The sequence below is a fragment of the Agelaius phoeniceus genome, chromosome 2, assembly GCF_051311805.1.
Source record: "Agelaius phoeniceus isolate bAgePho1 chromosome 2, bAgePho1.hap1, whole genome shotgun sequence".
Taxonomy (NCBI): domain Eukaryota; kingdom Metazoa; phylum Chordata; class Aves; order Passeriformes; family Icteridae; genus Agelaius; species Agelaius phoeniceus.
In genome coordinates, this window is record NC_135266.1 from 110,309,565 (window position 1) to 110,334,986 (window position 25,422).

At 37.6% G+C, this 25,422-nt stretch overlaps 1 long non-coding RNA gene across 2 annotated transcripts; it reads right to left on the reverse strand.

The window, feature by feature from the left end:
• Positions 1 to 1,473: 1,473 nt before the first annotated feature.
• On the reverse strand, positions 1,474 to 20,044 carry LOC143693410 (uncharacterized). 2 transcript variants are annotated; one of them, XR_013181074.1, is made up of 8 exons: positions 19,958 to 20,044; positions 15,281 to 15,377; positions 13,859 to 14,065; positions 5,540 to 6,974; positions 5,084 to 5,162; positions 3,877 to 3,954; positions 2,641 to 2,708; positions 1,474 to 1,546 (listed from the first exon to the last, which is right to left on the reverse strand). It is a non-coding gene; the product is annotated as an uncharacterized LOC143693410 (long non-coding RNA). The 2 variants fall into 2 exon arrangements; XR_013181075.1 differs by lacking the exons at positions 2,641 to 2,708; positions 3,877 to 3,954 and having other exon boundaries at positions 5,084 to 6,937.
• Positions 20,045 to 25,422: the final 5,378 nt, after the last annotated feature.

Genomic DNA, 25,422 nt, shown 5'->3' on the forward strand with positions numbered 1-25,422 from the left:
CATACCAAAAGGCAAGTTACAGACCTTATTTAATTCTGATGAGCTGGGATGTTAATTGGGTTGAAAATGGTAATGATGCATCTAATTCTGTCTTATCTACACTGCTCATCCTGCTCTCAGGACACCTGAGAGATCAGCATCCCAGAACAGAGCCTTGAACACGTATTTTTCTGTGTTACACCCAGCTTCTCCCTTGACCCATTATCAGTGGTACATTACCCAGTGACTCAAATATGAATCCCACAATATTTCCTCTCATTCTATTTCTAAGAGCAGGTACATGTTCAAAACATTTTTTTGATGCATATTGCCTCAGCTAAAGCATAATTAGCTTCATGAAAAGGAAGCAGGTTAACCAGCCCCACCTTAGCTGGAACCACTGTCACCTTTACATTTCAGACTTTTATTTGGTTCTTCAGCTATTTCAATTACCAGTCAAGGAGGGGTTTAAGTCCACAGCATAATAATACTTGCAATTACTAGTAAATAGCATTTCACAGCACTAACCAGTCTGTCCTTACTACATCCATTTCAGGCAGGCAAATAAATGTTATTATCTTCATTTTACAAACACATTGATTAAGTGACTTACCTAAAGGCCACACATCAATTTCAGTGTCAGTGCCAAGAGTAGCACAGAGAAACTTCTGCATTGCAGACACAGAAAAAAGTGATTGCTATTATCAAGCCCACCCCCCTTCAGAAACAATCATTTTTCAGCTGTATAGTCAAATAGCATTTACCTTCCTCACATCCCCCACATGTTTTGTCCACCTCAAGCTGCTCCCTGGTGATGGCTCAAAATGGTTCTTAAATACATCTTTAACATGGGAAGCTTTTCTATCTGCCTCCTGCTTCTTACACAAGGGTTGGAAAGCACTGCCTGGAGAACCTGTGAAACTCCCACAGTGGTGGCTGAGCCTATGGAGGCAGAAGGCAAGGGAAGGGAAGGGGGCAAGGGGCCCATGCTGCTCTCCAAAAGGCAATGTGATATGTGATACAAGAGGAAGCAGCAGGAGCAGGATTAGATAGAAATTAGGATGATCTTTTACAGTCTCATTTTTAAAAGATTTTTTGCCTGTCCAAAAAGCAAATTTTCAATTTTAAGGTTGTATACAAAAGGTACAATTCTCTTTTGTACTGCTGTTGTAGCTGCTGTTTGCAAATTGTGGTAATTGCATTGGTAACACTGGAAGCTGAGTCTTCAACTCTGAAACACAGCAGCATCTCTAGTCCTCAGTCTGCTGAGCTATTGGGAAAATTGCTCTATTTTAAAGCCCCTTCTTTTGAATTTGGAAGGAGTTTTGGATTTGATCTCTATTGTCTGGTTTAGACCAACAGACTGTGTCTGCTCAACACCTAACTGATGAGTACAGACCTCACTGCATGCATGAAGCTATAACAAGGAATATCACAACATGCAAAAATCTGTTAAACAGTACTAAGCGTCTGAATGTAAAAATCTGCTTTACTTACAGGCAGTTATTTCTAAGGAAAAATATATGGTGGCTATATTTGCTTCCCCTCCAGAACAGGTCTTTCCTACCTGGAAAAACAAACACAACAGGGAAAATCAGGGCAGCACTTTTAATAGCTAATTAAGGCTCTCTGTGTGTAAGGGTGGCAACCTTTTGTTGTGATTTCGGTAGGGGTCACAGGATCTTCTTGAATCAGCTTCTAAATGTGACAAAAAAATCAAAATAGCAGTAAATCTTTTGAACCACAGTATTTAAGTTCCTCAGCAAATTCACAAAGCTACAATTAGAGCCCACAGTGTCGTCTGCCAACACCTGAATTTGACCCAGACATTGAAGCTGATCCTGTGACAACAGCTGAAAGCTGATACATTGAAAAACTGTTGAGCATTTATGATAGATACTGGTATTTCAGAGCAGATTCCCAAGCAATGAATTATAATCTTAATAAGCAGACGTGACAAAGTCAAATTTAGAAGTAGAATTTTAACTAGTTGCCAAGTTTTTAACTGAAGGGCATTTCTTGATTTTATTTTTTTCTTTTAAACCATGTGTATGTAGACACAAGAAATGTGTGAACTTACCTTCAAAATACCTCAAATATTAACCATATGAATTATACATATGCCTTTTTCTGAATTTTAAAAGATAATTTCTTGCATAAAACTAACATCATTCAATTTATTGCTGTGAGTCACCTGTAGATTGCAGTATCAGAATTATTCAATAGGTTTATGCCTGTCAGAATTTTATATTAACTCCATTATTCACTAACAGAAAAAAAAAGCATCTTTTTAAATGAATGCTTAAGCATGGGTGTTTTCTTGTCACTTCATTGGCTTGTCTTCTGTGCAATTCTAGTCCTTACTCCTCCACCTCAGAATTATTAAGGTGTCATATACAGAAGTAATAAGTTTAGCTGCCTCAAACTGTGATAGAGGGTTAATCTTGCATAGGGAAAAAGCAAAACATGGCTGGATGGCCAAAGATGTGATTATGTGTTCTGAAGCCTGATAAATATTGTATCATGCCAGAATTTAAGATGCTCAAGGGCTTCACAACTTTAATTACATTTTAATCATGGCAACTCTATTCAATTATGTGCTTTGGCTTCTTCAAGAATGAAGCACTTCAGTCTTTGAACAGATATTATGGCACATCTCACCTACAGGACTGCTGCCCTATTTTCTTCAGGGGTGGTTCTGGATGTTGAGAAATGCAAACCAAACACTTCTGCATTGGGAGAAAAGCAGCGTAACTGAGAATACAATCAAGACTATAACAAGAGGAAATAATAAAATATCAGAAATAAAACAATAAAATATCAGAAGAGAGTGGTTTCTTGAAAATGGGCATTCTTTTTAGCTTGAATGTTCTGCAGAGCCAGTAGTACCTTGTGCTTCCTGAAGTGCATTACACTGCACAGTGGGAACCTCATTTGAGGTTGATCCTTAGCTAATACCATGAACATGACTGTTGAAAAGCAAGTTTTTCTTATAGTTCTTTCTGTTCTGTAATTTATTTTACTGAGTGTCTCATAAAATCTGCTCTATCTCCTTGCTAAACGAAATAAATGATTTTGACTAGGCACTTCAAATTCAATCTGTCAGAGCACTTAGAGGCATACCTGTGTCTTCTGAAACTTTGAACACTCTCATTGCCTTTGGTGAAAATTCTCATATTATTTAGAGTCACAGGCACACTTCAATGTTTCACTGGATTACAACTTCAGCCATTTTTTTCTTTCTTTGCATTTATTTCTGTGGCATCTCCAGTGGGCTGATGATACTTCAGCATTTTATTATGGTTTTTGGCTCAGTTTTCTTACTCATAGGTTCACAGATAACTTGTGCCTTTCGTTCAGTTCCAGAAGTCCATTTATGATTTTAATAAATACCGCAAGTCAGAGATAAAATGAAATTAATTACTCAGCTGTGCTTTTCAAAGAAAAAATTCTTTTCAGAAAAGGAAAAGAAAAATTAAAAATAAATTAAAATTATCTGGTGAAGACAAAGTCTGGGGCAGAAAGCCTTATTTTCATTTTGAGGAGCCCCTGCAAACAAAAAAATTGTGTTTGTCCAGAAGCACAACTTGTGCAGGAATTGTTAGTGAAATTCTCTTCTCATGTGTGAGAAGTCAGGCCTAGCTGATCAAAACACTCCCTTGTGGCCTTAAAAGTCTCTGATGAATTTTGAAGCATCAGATCAATGATATGTTATCTTTGTTTCAAAAGAACAATCCTCTGTGATCATTACTGCTGTGCTAGCTGATCATTTTTAAATTAACATAACACAAAACAATTTCACAATATCAATTCATATTCTTCTCTCCAGAGTTCTAATTTTAAATATGGGAAAAGTGGAATCAGAAAATGGCTCTGTGCAGGAATAAGGCGCCTTACATTTCCCAAGTAACAACTCTTGTGGGTTGACCATGCCTGCAGGCCAGGATACTCTTTCACACTAAAGCCACTCCTCACCTGGACAGGGGAAAGAAAATATAACTAAAGGTTCATGGATTGGGATAAGGACAGGGAGAAATCACAAATTGATTACTGTCATGGGCAAAACAGACTTGATTTGGGGAAATTGGTTAGATTTATTGCAAATCAAATCAGACTAGGATAAGGAGAAAGAAAACAGAAATCTTAGAACTTGTTCCCCACACCCCTTCCTTGTCTCCAGGCTCACCTTCACTCCCAATTTTCTCAACCTCCTCTGCTCCAGCAGTGCAGGGGGACAGGGAATGGAGTCTGAAATCAGTTTATCACATCTCTGCCACAACTTCCTCACACTCTCCCTGTTCCAGCATGGGGTCCCCTCTTCCATAGTCTCCTCCAACATGAGTGCTTCCCTCAGGCTGCAGTTCTTCACAAACTATTCCAGTGTGGGTCCTTCCCATGGGCTACAGTCCTTCAGGACCATGCTGAACATGCATGGGGTCCCTGTGGGGCCACAAGTCCTGCCAGAAAACCAACTCCAGAGTGGGCTTCTCTCTCCATAGGGTCACAGGTCCCTGACATGGAGTTTACAGCTTCCTCCAGGCATCCTCCTGCTCCAGAGTGCATCCTCCCTGGGCTGCAGGTGGATCTCTGCTCCCCTGTGCCCTCCCTGGGCTGCAGGGGCACGGCTGCTCCACCTTGGTCTCCCCAGGGGCTGCAGGGGGATCTCTGCTCCTGTGCCTGGAGCACCTCCTGCCCCTCCTTCCTCACTGACCTTGGTGCTTGCTGAGTTGTTCCTCTCATTCTCACTCTCCTCCCTGGCTGTCACTGTAAACATTTTTCCCCCCTTCTTAAATATGTTATCTCCAAGGCACAATCACTGTCACTGCTGGGCTCAGCCTTGGTCAGTCCATCCTGGAGCCAGCTGGAATTGGCTCTGCTGGACACAGAGGAAGCTTCCAGCAGCTTCTCATAGCAGCCACCCCTGTAGCCCTCCCTGCTATCAGAAGCTGGCCTACCCAATACACCCTCCATTATCTCGTGGTGCCTTTAAAATAAATGATTTCTTGTAACTCACAACTTCTGAAGGGATTTGAAGGTTATTGCCTTCCATTCATTTCCAAGTAGATTGGATGCTAAAAATAAAAAGTAATGACTCAGAGCTTACCTTTCCTGAATCTGGAGCTGAAATGGTAAATATTTAATGAGGGAAACTTTCCAAAAGTTTTGTTCCTCTTTGTCCGTCCCTGTAATAAAAAGCAAAATTAATTTCTGAGCACATAGCTGTCCAGGTACCACACTCATGGATAATCATGTTCCCATAGTGTAGATGCACAATCCCCATCCTACAAAAACCTGTGAGGATGAAAATAGCCCCAGTAAAGACAGTGAGAAAATAATCAAAGAGCTACTGTTCACTGTGGGAAAAAATCACCCAGATATACAATCTTCCCTTTCATGCAATGCAATGGCTAAATGAACTGAAAAAGCCTGTTACCATATACTTTACTGTCTTGATATCACTGGAACATCTACAAAGAAAATATATGTATTATGCAGATTACAGTAGCTATTTTTAAAAAATACATCTAACATATACATATATATATATATATGAAATTACCATTCATGTACTTGGGAGCAGAGGGCACAGTGCAGCATTTGTCCTGTAGCCTGCATATCAAACAAGGAAAAAGGCAAAGGCATAAGGCTGACAGTCCTTGTGCTTTCCTTGCAAGGTCTGAATAGCTGAATATAATTTGTTTCTAATACTCATTGTTAAAAGACATTTACTTAGAAGAAAAACCTATTAGGAGGAAACAGATGATGCTTTGTGCATAAGCAAGTGAACAAAGGAATCTTTTTGCCAGGATCCATCATCTCAAGGAGACGCTGCAGCTCCTCTGGAAAATTTCTCTCAGAATTGCACAATATCTTTGGCTCAAGGTAAGAGATAAATAAGGGTGTGCCAGCAGGGAGAAGTGTGAATAGGGAGTACAAGGAATAAAATTGCCGAGCTGGATATTTCAGCTCCCTCTCCAATCATCTTCCCACACTGTCAGATCCACACAGGCTTCTGCTCAGATCCTTGGTCTCTGAATGATTTCAAAGATACTTTTTTTTTTTTTGCCTTAAGATGGAAAAATAATATTTTGGAGGAAGTAGCTGGCATAGAAACAGCAAGTCTCCACAAATCTTTATTGATCCTAACAGCTCCCTGCCAAAAGCAAATGCACAAACCGCAGGCACCTCAAGTCCAAAGGAGTTCTAAAAACGAATTACACTCAGGAAATAGCAAGGGAGTTCTCTGGGCCTCACCACTCCATGAGTAGATAACATCAGCTGGGCTGGGGATAATCTCAATTCAACAGCCCCTGGGGCTCAGATTGCCTGTCCTGCTCCCTACCTGGCCTTCCCATGGCAGCACATCCATGGTGGAGTCATGGCAGGGAAAGTGCTCTGAGAGCTCAGTTCCTGCACACAGTTCAGGTGCCCAGCCTGTGTTAATCCAGCCTGCAGAACTCAACAGAATCATACAAACCAAACTGTACCCTGAAAATCCTCCACTCACACATAAACTGATTTTCCCTTTTTCTTCATCACTACTGTAAGAAGATATTATCATTGTCCTTTCGCTCTGCCAAGCACAAGAAAGTTTTTCCTGCCAGTAGCACAAAGACAGAGATTCCTGCCTTTCAAGAAGCAGCTAATTGAGTACATCACTAGTGAAAGACACAGCACAAATGTGTGTACACAGCCACTGTGGGACAGAGTGAAGCTGTCTGGCTGCTGAAGGCATCCTGAAGGTCAGCGTGGTGCAAAACTCACTTTGGCATCTGGTGTGATAACCAGAGCTAGCTAATGATCAGCTCCTAAAGCTGAATTGCTGGAGTAAACTAATTTAAAGATATTTTAAAAACATCTGCACTCACCTGCAGGTCACAAATCATAGAGGTATGTTATGGATGATGTCATGGTTGTTCTTCAGATTTTGAATATTTCCCCCTCAAGTATACTACAACTGGAATTGCAATGATTTTCTTTGGTTCAGATCTGTTCTAAAAGGTAAACTTGCATCAAGGATTAGGTTTTAGTTTAAGTTCTATAAAAGATACAAAAAACAACCCATGAAGTTCACAAATAGATCTAGATTTCCTTAAAATCACAAATGATTGAATAGTTTTCAGATTATTTCTAGCTCAAATCTAGGAGTATTTCCTAGAAAATTCGTGTACCTTAAAAATACATTTTCTCAATAACTAGGACTGCAAGTTTTCCTTACCTTTTGCTTTCCAAATTCTGTCTAGGTGAAACAAACATGAATAAACTCTTCATAAAGAGATAAAATATATTTTTTTTTCCTAAATGCATTTACACCATGAGACGCAAGATGGTTTGGGAAGGCTGAGTGGATGAAAGCTGCTATTTTTAATTAACTGGCTGTTTTACCAAGTCATGGTAGGAAAACAAGATGTTAACATGCTTTTCTTTTCTAACATGTATTTCTCTGCATTTGGGGCAGGGCAAGAGGAAGCTTGGAGAGTGTCAGAAAGACCCAAGAGGAGCAATCTTAATGGAACACTTATAGCTTCATTTTACCCATCAAATGATGCTAGCCTAGGTTATGTCTGTTGGATCTGTATTCCTTGGCTAGGAATCTAACATTTAATTTCTTTAATCTCTCCCAAGGCAGAGTAATGATGTTACCAAACCCTTCCAAACCTTGTGAGCTACTCACAACAATATTGTTAGTGTTATTACTTTTACTCTTCCTTACAAAAAATGGGTGATTTGGGAGTCCAGGCATGAAAGTCAAAGTGTCAGAGATGCTCAGGGGTGCTGCTATCTGTATCTGCTCTACAGCCACTGCTTGAGCTGAAGAGAAGGCTGCTTTTGGTATTCCCAGATGGAAAATTTTCAGTCACGCTAATTAAATAGTGTGCATGGCTCCAGGTTACAGCAAGTCACATATCACTCACAGTCTATTGTTGATTGTTTTTATTGTTTAGCTGCTTGAAAATCTGTGTGTCTAAGGCAGATGCAGCACCTTTTGGAAGATCCTTTTGCAACACCAGTTGTACTAACAACTTCAAGTGAGTTACACTGTGCCTCATTACATCCTTGGGCAAAATCTGAGAAAAAGGATGAAATCATTTTATGAAATGGTACAGTAGAACAGGGAAAGAACCCAATCCCTCCCAGCAGCCTCCCACTTGCCCTATCTCCTGGACCAACTTGAGGACAAGCTGGGTGACCACAGGCTAGCTGAAGTGCATTTGTTTGCATTGTCTTGTCAGGAATTTAATTTCACAACATGACATGCTACCAACACAAGCGCCTCATTGCAATTTAACATGCGTTTTGTTGGCATGTTCTATATCTCATTCAAGTCTCATCTCCTCAGCCAATACCGTATGCTACTCATCTGTAGCAAAGCTCCTACATGGAATGAAAAAGGTATAATTGCAATTGAGAAATGAGCTGTTGACCAGCACCCTACAGATATCCCAATTCTAGCACACCACTGAAAGCAACAATATTGCAAGAGCAAATCTCTGACATCATTGCCTTACAGAAAAAAATATTTGGCTTAGAGATGCTCCTCAGCCATTCCAGTGTCGTTACAGGATTCTCAGAGCACCAGACAGACCTGTGTCAATGTGTAGGGCAAAGATAAATTTCTAACTTTGGTTTTCTCAATTGAGAAGAAAGTTATACCACTCTGAATATCTCTATTTTCAAAAATACTAATTCAAGTTAAAATATTCTGAAAGCAGTTTGAGACCATTAAGCCACCTTTCAAATCTGTTGATAGGTATTCCTTCTCCTGGACTTTTATTGCATTTGAGTGACAATAGGATTTTTTAGCTGTTTTTCTGACAATGGGTAGAAAAATACACAGATCATTTTTTAAAACAGATGCCTTTAAAGGACTGATCTATTAGTCATTGGAAGTTTTATTTAGTCATTATAAATTATAACTAGTCATTATAAAACAAAAATAAAAGAGCTAGTGCTGATAGAGATTAATTGGGTTCTGTCCTCAGATGTGTGAAGATAATGATGATAAATCAATGTGAAAAGCAACTGGATTAGGTAAGAAACCAAGTTTAGACACAAGACCAGGAGGACAGCTACTCAGAATGACTGCTGGTAATGCAAATGTCTGTCACTTTGCTGTTAGGAGCACTCACCTGCCCCAGCAGCTGATTTGATCCTGTGCTGGCTACAGCCACCCAGCCTGAAAGGCAAATCTTTGTGGGTCGCTGTCAGTGGGAGTTCCAATTAAACAAAGGCAACTCTTACCCCTTCAGTATTAAATACAGCTTCCTGAACCCATGTATCTCACTACAGTGCATCACTAATTAAATCTAAATTAAATTTTACTGAGCAGATTGCCAGGGCCTAATTTTTCCACTGTGATAAATCCAGCTTCCTGATGCTGACTACTAAAGACAAAGATCCGCTGAAGAAGAAATAATTTTGGCCTTTCTTGGGATGTTTGGTTACACCACAAGAATTGAGCTGGTAGCTTTCTTTGGATAGGCAGTATAATGCACATTTATATTAAAGGCTGACAATTTAATTGTACATACATAAATTATGTTTGGAGCTAAATCAGAGTCCCTAAGATTAAAAAATAGCCACATATTCAAAATTAAACTTTTCTATATTTCTTTGATGGCAGCTTCTTTTAAACACTTCATTTTCCTACATCTTCCTCTGTCAAAGCTCTATAAATGTGCTAATGGTTGCTTTATTAATGGTTGCCTTATTAATGGTTGCCTTGGTCTCACTGAATTTTTTTCTTTCTTTCTATCTGTTAGTATAATCTATCTTTTGCATGCCTTCTGTCTGGAAAAAAATTGTACAGAATTAGATGGACCTTTATAAAAGAGCACAACTTAATGTTAAGTTTTAATTAAGCAGTCTTTTTCATTCATTATTTTTTATCCTAAGAGGCTCTAAATCATAGTCTGTTTCTGGCTGAATATCCATAGATTACTGCCTTATTTTATCTTTAAATTTATCTATTCACTTTGAACGAACTTGGATGAAGCTTAAAAAGTTTCTGAGGATCACATATAAATTATTTCTCATGTGCTTCTTTTCTGTAAACAATGAATGAATAAAGTCATTTTGCCAGACAAACCCTGTAAAAACTGATTACCATTTCATTAATCATTGACAACAAATTAGTATTGTGAAAACAGAATGGCTGCACTCTTATGAAAATACCACGTTCCCTATCAAATCTGGAAGATGACGCATGATTTTACGTGCCTCAGTTGCTGAATGCCCAGCTTAAAGCTGAAAGCTGCAGAGCACCAGCTGGAAATCAAGGTTCTCTAGATGTAGGCAATGGATGGGTCTAATTTGTGCAGCGTGGTGGTGAGCAGGGTGGTCATGCTTGCAGTTCCTGCCACAATAAAAGGTCACTTCCCTGGCTTTGCTTATAATTATCAGTCCTCCTTACAGCCTGTCCAAAGCATCTGCCTGTGCTTTGTTCAGGCTGTCAGCTAGACTGAAATCCTTAAGCAATCTTGACTATTAATAATTAGTATTTATTCTGGATTTATTATATAAAATTATTAAGAAATTTCTATTCCAGATGTCTACACAAAGCTATTTCCCATGAATGATGCTCCCTGACAAAAAAAAAAAGGAGTGAATTAATACCACACATCTTTTATAAATAATAAGAAACTCATTCTTAAATAAAAATGCTTACATCTGCCTCTTGCTCCAGATGGTGCAATTTAGCTGCCTATGTTGGTTTTGGTTTTAAACAAATACTTAATCCACCAATTGTCATATCAAGAATTCTCCAGTTCTCACAGCTGAAGCCTAAACTGCATTGCTGCTTTAATTCTCAGAACAGGGAGTTTCCTGTCTCACAGGTCAAAAGTACAAGGAAAAAAAATATTCTTAATATTTCAGTGCAGCAGCCACACTTGTAAAATTGCCTGGTACTGTACCCTCCTGTAACTAGCAAAAAATTCAGGCAGCAAACTTAATCTAAAATTCCCACAAGGTCTGACAGTATGTAGGCAGTAAGGGCAGACCTGAAGCAACTTTTTTTTCCTCCTTTTCTTCCATATCAACTGATCACCGAGTTTACATTTCTGTCCCAGCCCCTGGGAGCATCAGTTCCACCTTACAGCAAATCCTTCAACATAGCAGCTCTGTGTCCTTGCCCTGAAATGTGCCCAGGAGGAGGCAGTGGGCAGGCTGCAGCTCTCTGCCAAGGACAGACAGGTGCTGGATGCTGTTTTCCTGGGGGAACCACAGCGGAATGGCACAGCTCCTCCTGGGGAAAGCAGAAAAACCCCAGTGTGCATGGGATGTCCTGTAGGAATATAAAAAGCACAGTGTGCATGGTTTGACAAGGTCCTAGCAAAGTTATGGCCCAGATCCACCCTATGAGGAGAGGCTGCAGAGATCTTTGGATGAGATTCACCTGTTTGCTGGCATGATGAGCACAGATATCCCTCTGCTATGCCGTGCTGCGGCAGCAAGTTTTGCCTTGGAGCTTTGCTGCCAAATATCATATTTTGAAATAATACTACATTCTAAAAAGTTGTAGAGTTATTCCACTTGGATTTTTTTTAGAATCGTACTCTTATAGTACCAAATTCTTAGACTGGTTTAAAAACTTACAGTTGTCTTGAGAATTTCATAATAAAATCAATGTGCAGTTTGAGTGAACTCATTACTAGCTAGATTAAAAACAGAGTAAGTGAATGCCTTTCCAATTATTATGTTAAAAAAGTGATTGGAAATCTCTGTTTAAGAAGCTTGTGGAAAAAAATTACAACTGCTTTCCACTATTTAAATGAAAAACTTGAATTTACTTCACTGAATTTTACTCATGGAGTAATTTTGGAGCCAGAGATAATTAGAAAGTTAAAATTTAAATGAAGATAATTTTTTATTCATTATTTCTTTGTAAGTTTCTTTACTATTGTTGACAGTTTGGGGGTTTTTTTTAATTACTTTCCATTTGATTTCTTCTTTTTTTTTTAATTAACGTAAGAAAAACACTCAGAATAACTTTAGCATGATTTGATTTACTTCTTCTTTAGCCAAACTGATACATACTTCTATTATGAATCTCTCTCTAAAGATAAAAATCTCTTTATTCTCATTTGTCCAGGAAAAATTCTGAGGAGGGTAGCTACAGCAAACTTATCTTGAGGGTGTGTGCTGAGTATCCAGAATTTTTTACCATAGTGGACATTTGATCTGATTTTAGCTGCAGCTACTGGCAGAGCTGTTTCAAACAGGAGTAGTCCCAGGATCCCTAAAAATAAGCAAATAAAAGCCATGGCACTGTAGGCAACCAGCGAGCAGGAGATTTGGGATCACATTTTAGACTTAGATCTACTCTAAGCAATTTTCCTACAGCTAAAATTTCTAACCAAAACTACTGAAATGCTTTAGTGGAAATCCAGTAATTCCTTGGGCTGATTGTCAGATGAGAACCATTCCTGTTAAGCAGCTCCCTGTTTAAATGAGTAGTGCAAGATAAGGGGTACTTTAGGAAACTCTTCCTGGCCACCTCGTGACTATTAGAGTCATTTTTCCACCTTTTACAGGTGGTTGGCTGTTGGAATGTGGTTTTAAAAAGGGAGAACTTGCACCTCTGTGGGAGTGAAATGCAGGAAAAATCCCTTGTCAGCTCAGTGGCAGCTGCCAACTGCACAAGAGCCCTTCTTGGAAAAGGGCCTGGGTCTGACTAAGCACTAAGTCACAGTTCACACTGGAGATGTTGGCAGAACTCTTTGCTGTGGGCATCATTTTAACTTCCTGACACTGACAGACACCTGTGCCTCTTTGCCTGGGATAATTAACTCAGCATGCCCAAACCCAAGTCAATAGCCTTTGCAAAACCAGCTTAAATTAAAATCATTCTCTCCCCTGGCTTTCCATACAGCTTACAAAGAAATGCAGCCTGTGTTGCTGTCTCTCTGTGAGATTGAGTCGTCATATCCACAAACAGAGCTACACTTAGCAAAGCACTGCCCAGCTTGGTTCAGGATGTTCATGCAACATCAAGCTACCACCATTTGGTTGATATACAGTTTTTATAGATCTGCTAAGCTATTGCTAAGCTGTCAGTTCAGACTGTTTCCTTTAGAGCTCAAAGATCTGTGACCAAAAATTACAGGGTTTTTAACTCTCCATTTCCCAACAGACAGTGGGTCCACACCATTCTTTTTTCTGATGCACTTAAAGCACTTTCAGATGGATGATATCTGAAGATACTGTGCAGTACCAAATTGTTCCCAGGTACAAATAGCCAATTATAATGTAACTGAGGGTTGAATAAATTCTCTACTGACCCTGGAGCTAATAAAGTGATGGCCAAAGGTGGGGGGTTCATTATCTGTATCATTACCACAGCTCATATGACTCCCATGGTAATGCCAGCAATTAGTTTGCTCAGATTGTCCATGAGAAATTTTCTGTATGAACCTAGCAAACTACATCCTCATCACTTTGTTCCAGCTATCCAAGACAGAGACATAAACACTGTGAATGACCATATATCTATTGATTATGAGCTTGGACAGACTTAACACCCACACAATAATAAGACATGTCCAAATAAGCATTAGAGTCCAAGGCAGATCAAGCATGCAGCAATTGTACCTATCAGCCTCATTAGCTAACCCTGACCATCCTTCATGCTTCACAGAAGTGCTTTCTGCATTTTAAAATATCATTAATGGGGAAAAAACGTGTTTGGTATCTCAAATTATTGCTTCTGTGTAATGTTTTTCTAATGTGTTTCTATGAGCTTTGGAGCTAGCTGTTCATCCATAATTTGGGTTGCCTTTCTAAGCCATCAGAACCACTCCTACACAGCACAATATTGTATCAGGTGTGGCTTGTGCAAAATAAAAAGTGCAACAGAGAAATGCCTAGAGGCAATTACCTTTAGAAGAAGCAGTTTTATAACTTCCACTGGTTGTCTTTGTAGAGCAGAGGATGACTTCCATTTATTCATGTTCCCATGAACTTCCAACATTAGCATCCCTCACAAGATGTGAAAAAGATTAGCATTTTCCTTTAATCCTTGTGCCTTGTTAACTGAGGAGTCACCAGCAGCAGAGGGCATTACTCCATGTAGTTCATGAGCCTCCTTGGTAGTGAGAATGGAAAATGATGTCATAGTTGATGAAGAGACAGCAATCACTTTTCTTTTTTTAAGTTCTAATTTTTGACACCTAGCTTATCATCACAATTATAGAAGAAGTAAGCCTATTAAGAAAATGATACCAAATATTAGGAGTGAGGCATATTCAAATACTTTCTTTTATCTTTCAGGATGTATTTATTAAGATGACAGAATCCTGCCATGCAGTACTCTGTGGACACTGTGCCCTGAAATGTACAAAAGTAGCATGCAGGGACATGATTTTACTTTGTTGTTGTTGTTATTTCTGTCTGTATGTTATTTATAACACACACATGCACATATATAAAATACATATATTTATGTATGCATACACATATGTGTGTGTGTATATATATATATATACATGTATATATATACACACACACATATATATATATATCCCCAGAATTTTTTTCAGCAGAGCAATAAATTGAGCATATCTGTGCCTTCCAGATCTCAGGCTACTGCTGTAGTTGCCAAGCTACAGATCACCAGAATTCTCAACTTTCACTGTACCCATTCCAGCTCCTGCAAAACAATATAATGTAATGATGTGAAGGGAAACATTTTTCAACAAAATTTCAGCAACCTTTAGCAGAATTGCTTCTGTATCTTTCAACATGTTGCCATAAAATAAGAGAACCTAAATACAATGGAAAGTGTTTTTCTGACATTACAAGACTGTAAATAGGACAGTGCAGCATAAAGAATGATGCACTAAAGCAGAAGTCCTACTATTATACATGAAAGTAACCCTCCTGGTCTATCTCTTTTTGTAAAAATAAACCATTCTACTGCCTGCTTTCACCATGAGATCCTGACTTCATGCCTATTTGAAGGTGTAATTTGGCAGGTTCTTTAAACTGAGATCCTGAGTGTCCATGCTTTATGAGTGCTCTCCTCAAGAGCCAGCTGCGAAAGGAAGAGGAGAGAGGAGCCTGTCAGTGAAAATAGAGTTATGGCTAAATCTGAGATACTCTGTGATATAAGTTACTGAGAAATGAAAACAATCTCACAGAACATCATTGTGCAGGCCAAATGAGCCATGAGAGATTTGGTGGGTAGAATGAAAGGTAATACACCACTGTAACAACTCCAGCAGCTTAAGGACAACCTGTGAACTGAAAGTACACGCCAGCTCCAGTAAACACAAAGTCTGAATGTCAGGAGAGGTCTAACCTGCTGTCCTTTGAAACAGAAGGTGTGCTTCATCCTTTTGTAAAAGTTTCATCTCCAATAGCAGACTTTAACTTTCAATATAGGACTGTTGCTGATGCTGAAAAAAAAAAAGTACTTTACATACACATAGAAGTAAAAAACAACCCTGATTTTCCCCTTTTATTGCTGCTCAGTATCTTGCACTGTCAAAAACATCAGGATGCCTTTTTCCTGAAAAAGATTCATTGTTGACTCATTGTGGTGTTGTGAGGTCCCCAGGATGAGGTGAGAGATGAGAATTTGACTCCATGTTCTCAGAAGGCTGATTTATTATTTTATGATATTATATTTTATGATATGATATGAAATTATATTATATTATGTTATATGAAATTATATTATATGAAATTATATGATTTTATATGAAATTATATACTAAAGCTATACCAAAGAAAGAGAAGGGATACATCAGAAGGCTAGAAAGGAATGATAGTGAAAGCACGTGACTGATTCCTCAGAGTCCAACACAGCTGATAGTGATTGGTCATCAATAAAAAACAATTCCCATGTTTGCATAAACAATCTCCAGACCACATTCCAGAGGAGCAAGACATGGAGAAGCTGAGGCTTCTCATCTTCCCAGGAGAAGAAATCCTGGCAAAGGGATTTTTCAGAAAATATCACGGTGACAACTCATTATCTCTGCTTAATGTCGACCCCACAGACACAGTAACAGAATTCAAATGTTCACTTAAATAGAAACAACAGCATGGACATGTACTGCCAACATCACCACTCAAAAAAGTTATGCTTGAAAAAATTACTTGCAAAAAAACAACTGCACATTACTTGCTGGACAGTAAAGTGATGTCCCCAGTCTATTACTCTTACCCCCAGCATGGAAAAAAGTAAAAATAAAGCATTTTCTAAAGCTCTGTTATAAATTAGGAGCTTCCAGACAGCTTAGAAGGGCTTGTTTGCAGGAACTCATCTCTCATAAAGGGCTTGTTGCAGCTCTAGGGAGGAGTAAAATAGCTACTGATGACATTCAAATCATGATCTGTCTTCTCAGTCATTAATTTTAAATATGATTCATACTCCATTATGCTGTGGAAACCAAAGAAATTATCCTTTATTGTGTCTAGCCATTTTTCATCACTATGTACTCATAATGACCAATTTTGTTCTTCCCTTCTGGTATGTGCTTGAAAATGTGCAAAAAATTAACCCAGATATTTGCATTTGCCTTTAATTCAGCTTCATAAGGATTTTCCAATGTAAATATATATTTATACAATATAAAAGAATTATTAGCATTCAAAATCTATAAACAACATTAGCCTTTAAATTGCTAAATATTAGGGTTCATAAATTAGAAACAAGTCCAGGTCAAATCTCAGGGAACAAGCACTATTGAGCTTTTTTCCTACTTAAACACAAATACATACAAAAATATACATTTGCATGACTGTCTTAATCTGTGTGCATTTTAAAAGCCATTGAAATAAATTCCAATAACTGATGGGTTTTTAATATTCATATTCTGTTGCAATATCAATGGTATTTTAGTTCTTGGTTTGATTTGTTATTTGAAAAATAGAACACAGAAAAAGATTTTGGCTTACATTTCAAAAATCCAGTTGCAATTCCTTGTTTCAGCTACATGGCTTTGGACAAATAATTTACTCTGTGACACAAAATCTCACATGTAAATTGGAAGTTTTCATTATGCATTTCCATACAAAATAGATATGCTGCATAAAGCTGTGGCACCATTTCCTTCATGTTTAATGAGAGGGTACATCCTCTGCATCCTCCTAATCTCACCCCAGGCAAGGCAAAGTTTTTCCTCCAAAGCCTGTATGAGACATTACTCTGCTGGAACTCCCACAGATCTGTATTTCCAGGGGCACAGTAGTGGAATACTATTTTTAATGTGCCTCCCTCCTGCCCAGGTGCACATTCACTGAGGAGCTGCAGCAGGGAAGCACAGAGTAACTCTCCATCACTGCAGAATTACTCCAATAAATGAAATAAAATCACTGAGCTAAATCTCACAGCACACAGTCCAGTTGGATAAATATCTGATGCATTAGGATGGAGACCTAAATAATATTTATTAGCACAAGCTACTTATTAAATAATATCCCAGCATCACAGAACATGCTGGATTGGAAAGGACCCGCAAGGATCTTTGAGCCCAACTCCTGGCCCTGCTCAGAACCATCCCCAAGAGTCACAACCTGTGCCTGAGAGCCTTGTCCAAACATTTTTGAACTCTGGCAGTGACTTGGGGCTGTGACAGCTGCCCTGGGAGCCTGTAAGCAGGGCATGGCATTCAGCATTTGCAAAGAAAATGTCATTTTCATTCCTTCGTGTCCAGCATAAGGGCCCATCAGAGGTTGCCGGCTTATAACAAAAAACAAACTAAAAAAAGCATTATTACTCTTAAAATAATATTGTTGATTGCAGGACATAATAAAGCTTGTTATCTCCTAGATTTTTTTTTCCCCCAGAGTAAGGAGAATAAGGAATTACCTCTACCAATAAGGGACAGTAAATGATATTATGCAGCTCATACAGCTTGTCACATGCGAAGCAAATCCCACACCTCCCACAATTACAAGCTTCAAAGAGGGCATTTTCAGCTTAATCACTAAGATCCAATGTTAAATTAGGTTATTGATGGATTGAAAGTAAATAGGAGATTTGGAGTGGGGGAGCCAGCACTGCAAAACCTTAAAAGTGCTACAAGAAAAGAGGATTGATGTATTTAAGTGTGGGGTGTCTGTGACAAGGTGTTGGCAGCAAGGGGGCTGCAGGGGTGACATCTGTGAGAGAAGTGCAGGAGCTGCCCTGTCCTGGACACAGCCAAATCCACAATGGATTTGTGCCATGGGACATCAACTGAACAGTGGCACTGCTGGGAAAACATTGTTAAGAAAGGAGAAAAAATGCTGGACAAGGAGAAAAGGAACCAAAACTAGTGTGAGAAAGAGTACTGTGAGCACCAAGGTGAGAGGAGGAGGAAGAGGAGGTGCTGCAGATGATGAAGCAGCCTGTGGAGCACATAACCACACTGCAACCATTGTGGTGGAGCAGAGAGATGTGACCTGAAGCAAATGTGGCCTGAAGGAACTTTTTCCTGAAGATTTTTCCTGATTTTTCCTGAAGGGTTATCCCCAAGAGCTGGGGCCTGTGGGAAGGACCCACTCTGGAGCTGGGATAAACTGTGAGGAGTAAGGAGAGGCAGAGAGGAATGATGATGGAGTGACCATAACCTCCATTCCCCAATCCCTCAATCTTGGAAGATCTACATAAATTCTGAGAGTGAAAAACACACAGAAACAGCATTAATCCAAAGAGTGACATCTGTAGGACCAGGTGAGGGAGCTCATGAAAAAAGGCAGGAATTCTTAGAGTCATTATAAAAGTAATTTAATTAGCTTTCTCTCTATTCAGCTTTTTCAAAATGCATTTGGCAAGATCCCTCTTTGGCAATTAAGAGATTCTAAGCCATTAATTGTTTCAAAAGTTTCATTGCCAGGAGAAAGAGATAATAAAATATGACAAAGGAGATATTCTTGAGAGAAAGGTATTGGTGGAACTGTGGAAAAGGAAAGAGTTGTGACAATATGGCATTTGGCATAATTTTTAAGTTGCTGCTTTAAATTCAAAATTGCTAAATAAAGCAAGTAGTTTATTGATTCAGTTGAAATTTTGCCACTTCTTCACAAATGATGGATTGTGTCATTTAACCATTATATGGTTTATTTTGAGAAATGGGAAACAAGCTACTGAAATAGCTTGAAATACTGAAATTTTGAAGCAAAACTGAGTTACAATTTCATTCCATGAATGTTCTCATACTATTCAGATTTTTCTTCTTGATTTTTTTTCTGTGCATATATTTGTTCCATCACAGATTTTAAATTAATTCAATTCACTTAAATTCAATGTTGTAGCTTATCATTAAAGCTTTGGTAGGCTTAGGTAATTACAGTTCTTCTGACAGTATCTTTAAGAACAGAAGGCTACTGTGTGAGGCTGCCTGGTTTGTTAGAAAATAAGAATAAGGACCAAAGAATCAATTTGGGATAGTCTCCAATACCAAGGGCAGCATCCTGATAGCTGGAAGTGCATTAATGACTGTAAGAACCAACCAGAAATCCAGAGAAGGGGAGCAGAAATGAACAGCCAGCATAACTTCAGCAAAGTTAAACAAACAGACAATTCAACTGAAAAGCAGAGTTTGGTTCAGCTTCCTCTGCACTATTATAGATTACACTCATTTATATCAGAGGACAACTAATCCATACTGCATTTTCCTAATGGAAATGCAAAGGCATCAAATATTGGTTACCTGATAAAGCAAAAGAAAGTTCAACTCATAAAATTTTCTATGACAATTGTTCTCATGAGTTTACATAATGCAAGCCAGTCACAATACTTACTTCCCATATCAATTTTCCACTTAACCGTGCCACATTCCTCAGAATTTTGCCTAAAATAATGCATGTTTGCAGAATTTTAAGGAAAATATCAAAGTGGCTGTTGAATTTGTCTTAAATAAATAATCCAGATCCTCACTTGAAACTGTTCTCATTTTGACTTCTGACTTGTCAGAGAGTAACTAATAATCAGACAAGTAATCTGTGCTGCCCAATTAATTGGTTGGAATATAAAAGCTCCTCATACCTTGTTCTTGTGTTGTGACATCTAACTTGCTTAAAGTCAAAAATCTTGACTGATGCCGGACATTTTGTGCACTAAATCAATTAAAACACTACTAGAACAAGCCACAACCTGTAGAAACAAGGAAAGACAATTTAGGTGCTGAATAAAATTTCTGAACTGGAAAACAATATGAAAATTTTGTGTATCTGTTCTCATAATTCTTTCAAGAGGAAGATTTCGGATTGCAAATCGACCAATGTATGTACAGCCACTTTCACCTCACCTGCTTTTAATCTTGTCTCAAAATCAGTGACAGAATTGAAAGGAACACTGAGGCAACACATCATGAACCAATACATGAAATTTAATGTCCTAAAGATATTTCAGCATTCCTGAACAATAAAACAGTGATTTAATTATAACACTTATGACCATTAAGTTATTTATGTTGCAGATATTTCCTGTGATTCTTTACAAAGCTTTAAACAACCTAAATTTAATAATCTCAGTTTATTAATTTTTGTAGTCCACGTAATTACTTTTTTTTTTTGGAAAATAACTGAGATGACTGATGCTAAGAAATTAAAATTAATTATATAGAAGCGAATGTATTATACAATTCAGCTATTGAAATTGCCTTAGTATTGTTAGCAGTTAAAACCCACTTCTCTCAAGTGTTCCACATATATTTCCAGAATTACTTTGGGTACTATGCCCAGTTAGAAATAATGCAGAAAATATTCTCTGAACCAGCTAAGGAAAAGATATTTGGATAGTCATTTACTAAGTGTAAGCTAGGATTCTGTCTGACTAGAAGGCCACATGCTGCAAAAATTTTGATGTACATAACCTGACATAAATGGGGCTCCAAATACCAGGAAATGCAACCAGAGCCACATTTTGCACAGGGTCAAATTCAGTAGATTTCATAAGAAAAACAGAGAACAGAATATATACTATATATATTATATATAATGGAATATACTAAAATACCCATTACAAATTTCTTGTATTTTATTCTTTCCTTTTATACTGATCTTCCATAATGACCACTTTTGAAACAATATTTAATTTATACATCTTCATAAAACCATGCCACCAATTTGAAATTGTTTTGGATAAAAATTGTAAGGTAACACTATTTCAACCTTGAGCTGGCCCTGCTCCTGTTCATTGCATACCTTTGGCCTAATCCTATCTTCTTTTGCATTAGTGAAAGTTTATCTGTGTCAACAAGGCAAAAGCAGAGCTTTGGTTATTTTGCTTTACATGCCTTACTACCAAAAAAAAACCTCTCCAAACCAAAACAAAACCCAAACAGATCAAAAATCTAACAAAAACCACCCAAATAAAGAAGCTGCCAAATTCTCTGCACCTAGGCTATTTCTCTTGCTTTTATTACTGGGTAGTGGAAATCCTTTAAATTGCTAGAATGTTTTTTGTCAGTGAAAACATTATACACAATCTTAGGGAAAAAAAATCCCATGAGTAGTATGAGGGGAAAAAGAACCCGATTTTTTTTTTTTAAGGAAAAAATATGTTGCTGCAGTCCATGTTATTTGTCATTTATTTTAGCCCCTAGAAAAGGGCTTAAGCTGACTTCAAAACTCTTCTATACCTTGCATGCACTGAGTCCATATAGAATCTACCATAGAGGCTAAATGGAAGCAATTTCATCTGGGTTTTCATGCTGTGTGTAACCCTTGGGCTTCTTGAGAACCGAGACTCTTCTAGCCTGGGAAAGGAGAGAAGCCACACTTGCCTTGAAGGCTGACCTAGAGCAGAGGCTAGACAAAGTTTAAGTGGGGATTTATTAGAAGGTCTCAATGGATTCACCTTGGGCAGCACAAGAGCCCAGCCAGGGCTACACCCAAAATGGTGACAAAATTGAAAACCTGTCATGAGGTCTCTCACTTTTTTAAATTCTGGTCCATTTGCATACTTGAGTTAATTATCCAATCACAGCTTTAGCTTATGAAGTCCCATCCTTCTTGTTTTTCTCTCTTCAGTCCACCTTATTAAGGCTCTTGGGCCTAAAATTTGGATTACTTGTCCCCAGCTAGAGAAGGAATTGTTTTGTCTAGCTGCTGTGTGAAGAGAGCTTAGCATCCCCTAGCCTGAAGCTCAGAACTACACCATAATCATGGTATTTTTTATCAGGGAATTCTGAGTGGGAAGCTTACTGAACAAGGAGTTTTTCCTTAGTTGTTGCTAAGGTTCTTTCCCTTTAACAGAGTGTTGAAAGGTCACAGCATAAAGAAATTAAGATCAAGCTGTCAGTTTCTGATGAGTCTCCTGCATACACTAAGAAAAAAAGAGTCATTTTCTGTGTATATTTGGGGGGTATAACCCGGCATTTTCTTACCAGGCTACTCAGTTTTAAAGGAGATATCAGTTAAGCAAAATCTTACTACTCATACATGTATATTTTTAACCATAAAAAGGAGCCCTTATAAATTTTGCTACATGACAGAGGCTAAAGAACTAAAGTTTCTGGGTTTAGTATGTGCCTGGCACATTTGCTGCTCTGTGTGCTGCAGGTCCTACGGACCACTGGATCAATCCCAACTCCCATGCCAGTCTATTACCTTCTGTTGGAAACAACTGGCATATTCTGACCTTCTTAAATACTGATCTAAGTCCCACTTACCCTTCCTCCCTCCACAAATAGAATCCTGTGCACCAGAATGACAACACCATACAGATTTGTATATGCATACATATGGATTTAAATGTAATCTCTATAAAAGCAGTAGAGCATTTGCCTTTATTCAGCTTTAAGCAGAAATTCAGTAATAAAGTGGCAAATATCTGTGTATTGCTCTTGGCAGTACTAAAAATAAGTCATTTGGATTAAACATTTTCAAGTAGAACATTTTATAACTTAAATAATATTATTTTTATTCAAGATCCCATTTGCTTTAATGCAATTTGTCTGAGATCAAGTACTAATTTCTGTTCCAGGCATAGCCTGGGGAAGATAAAAATATTAAATACAATTCTTTGTGGGTATTAAAAAATCATCTTGCCTTTTACTTAGATTATCACCACCAGTGAGGCCTAGGTACTGATAGCATTTATAAAATATGTATGAGAAAAATACCAAAAGTGTTATGTAACAGGCTAGAATATATTCTAGATAGGTAGCTATTGAATTGTAGCCAGAATAGTAAAATATTTTCAGGTTCTCATTTTCTTAACTGTTGGAGTCTTTTGGCCAAATAAATTGTTTTCTTATATCTAACAAAAATTTTTGCAGTAACTGTTAAATCAGAAGTTTAATTAAAGTTGCTAAACTGAAAAGCTCTACTAATTGAAAATGTTAAATACAGAGTAGTCCAAAGGTATGAATGAGGAGTAAATTACAGATGAAAGGACTGACAAGTAAGGAACCCATATGGGTAGTTTGATGTTTACAAATTGGATCTTAATATAATATGTAATTTTGCCTTCATTTTTATCTTTATTGCCTCCATGTAATGTGAAAGTAGTGCCTGAGTTCTCACTCTGCCAAATGCAAGCCAAACACCTTCTGCAGAACTTATTTCTGACAAATTTAAACAAAACCTGTTGAAAACTGGTCTCAAATTCCCACCTTCTGTTTAACACTCTGTTGAACATTTATAGCTCTCTAGTGAAACTTAAGAACAAAAAGAGTATTGGTAATTCTTTCTTCTAGTCTATCAAAGTCTGGGTTTCCTCTACAGAATGAAAATACCAGGGGTTTTGCACAGTTTCTAAACATATTGGACTCCATGTCTTGTATGAGTTACCTGTTTGTTTCTGATTGGTAAAATGCCAAACTGATTTTTAATTGCAGCCTTGAAAATTAGAAATGGGTAGTGGGAAAATAAGTGAAACAAATCATCTATTGAGGAAAGCTGAGGGCAGTTCTAAAGTTCAAGAAGCTTTTCAGAAAGGAAGAATGAATATTATCATTGTGAGAAATGCTTAATCTGGGTGTCTGCAGTTAAACCTTGAGGAGTTTAGCTGGAAGAGTTTTAAGGGCCATATGCTCAGAAAACTCTAGGAAGAAAATAATATGGGGAAAGGTTAAAATCTTAACATTAAATTATGGGTTTTAATAAAAATTACAATATTTTTTTATATGATCAGGTATAATCGACTACTATGGCAGGTAGTAAAACAAAAATGAAAAGACTTGTTTCTTCTCTCAGTATCTGGTTGCACCAGAGCTCTGCAAAAAAATCATATGTGTCTTTGAACTGAGTTAAATTCTGTGTGAAATAAAGCAGTTTTGCTTTCAAAGTCTCTGTTCCCTAGATAAGAGTACTGTATTCAGGCCAGTTTGCTTTGTTCAATGGTATTGAAAAATTTAGTCCAAATTGCAGACTCACCCTCACCTTTTATGATCTCTTCTACTGTTTTTTTTTTTAATTGCATATTTTCATTACAAAAATAATCAAACATATTTATGATTACAAAAGTGCAATATGGTCCTTAAACCATATAAGTAAATCTTTTATGAGTTGTAGTTTAGATTACCCCTTGTCTGGAAAAAAACTTTTCTAGAAAAATACTGCATTAGTGTAGTCATTAACAGCAATTACATCGATTTCTTTTGCTAACTCTTTAAAAGTTCCCTTTTTTTTCCCTCCCAAAATTGACTAAATAGATGAAGCAAAAGGGAGCAAAGTGTCTAACTTGTTAAAGATACTTGAAAATCTCAGTTGGTGTTCCTCAAAATCATTAGATGCTTAAATTCCTTAAGGAATCTGAATAGTTCTTTCTACAAACATCTATAACTGATTTGATGTGTAGGAATAGTTTCAGTGCAGTTTCTGTATAGAGCTGTTTTCATAAGCACACATGGCCAAAGCTCTGCCTTTCAAATCTTGCGCATTTTTAACAGATTCCTCGACTTTCTTGTTGTGAAATTGTTACAAAGAAGCTTCTACTAGTGAGGCTCATTTTTCCATTGGCAGGGAAATAACCCTACACTGTTATTAGGAATATTCATTGCACTGAGCAAATTTCTCATTTGTATTGCTGAAGTCATAGTCAAGATCTTGTTTTTTCATAAATGTTCAGAAAACTAGAATGATTTTTTTTTTCCCCCCTGGGCATCACATATACATAATATAATACACCTTATATATAAAAAAATACAACTTATATAAAATTATACACCTTATATAAAGAAAAATATAGTTTCCTTTTCATTGCAAATCAGCCAACCAAATTCTGGCCTGTAATTTTGTAACATTATGATACCATGAAGATTTTCACACAGGAAAAAAAATTGGAGATGTTTGACTTTACACATAATGGTATTATGGTATTATTACAATATATGCATCAAACATATATACTTTATAGTATCATACCAGACTTAGAGTAGGAATTAATTGTGAAATTGCAAAATATTTTCCAAAAGACCCAGTATTTCTATGTTTACAGGATTTAGTTCAAATGACACTAGCCTTGGCTTCTATGAATCTTATTAGTAAATCCTGGTCTTTGAA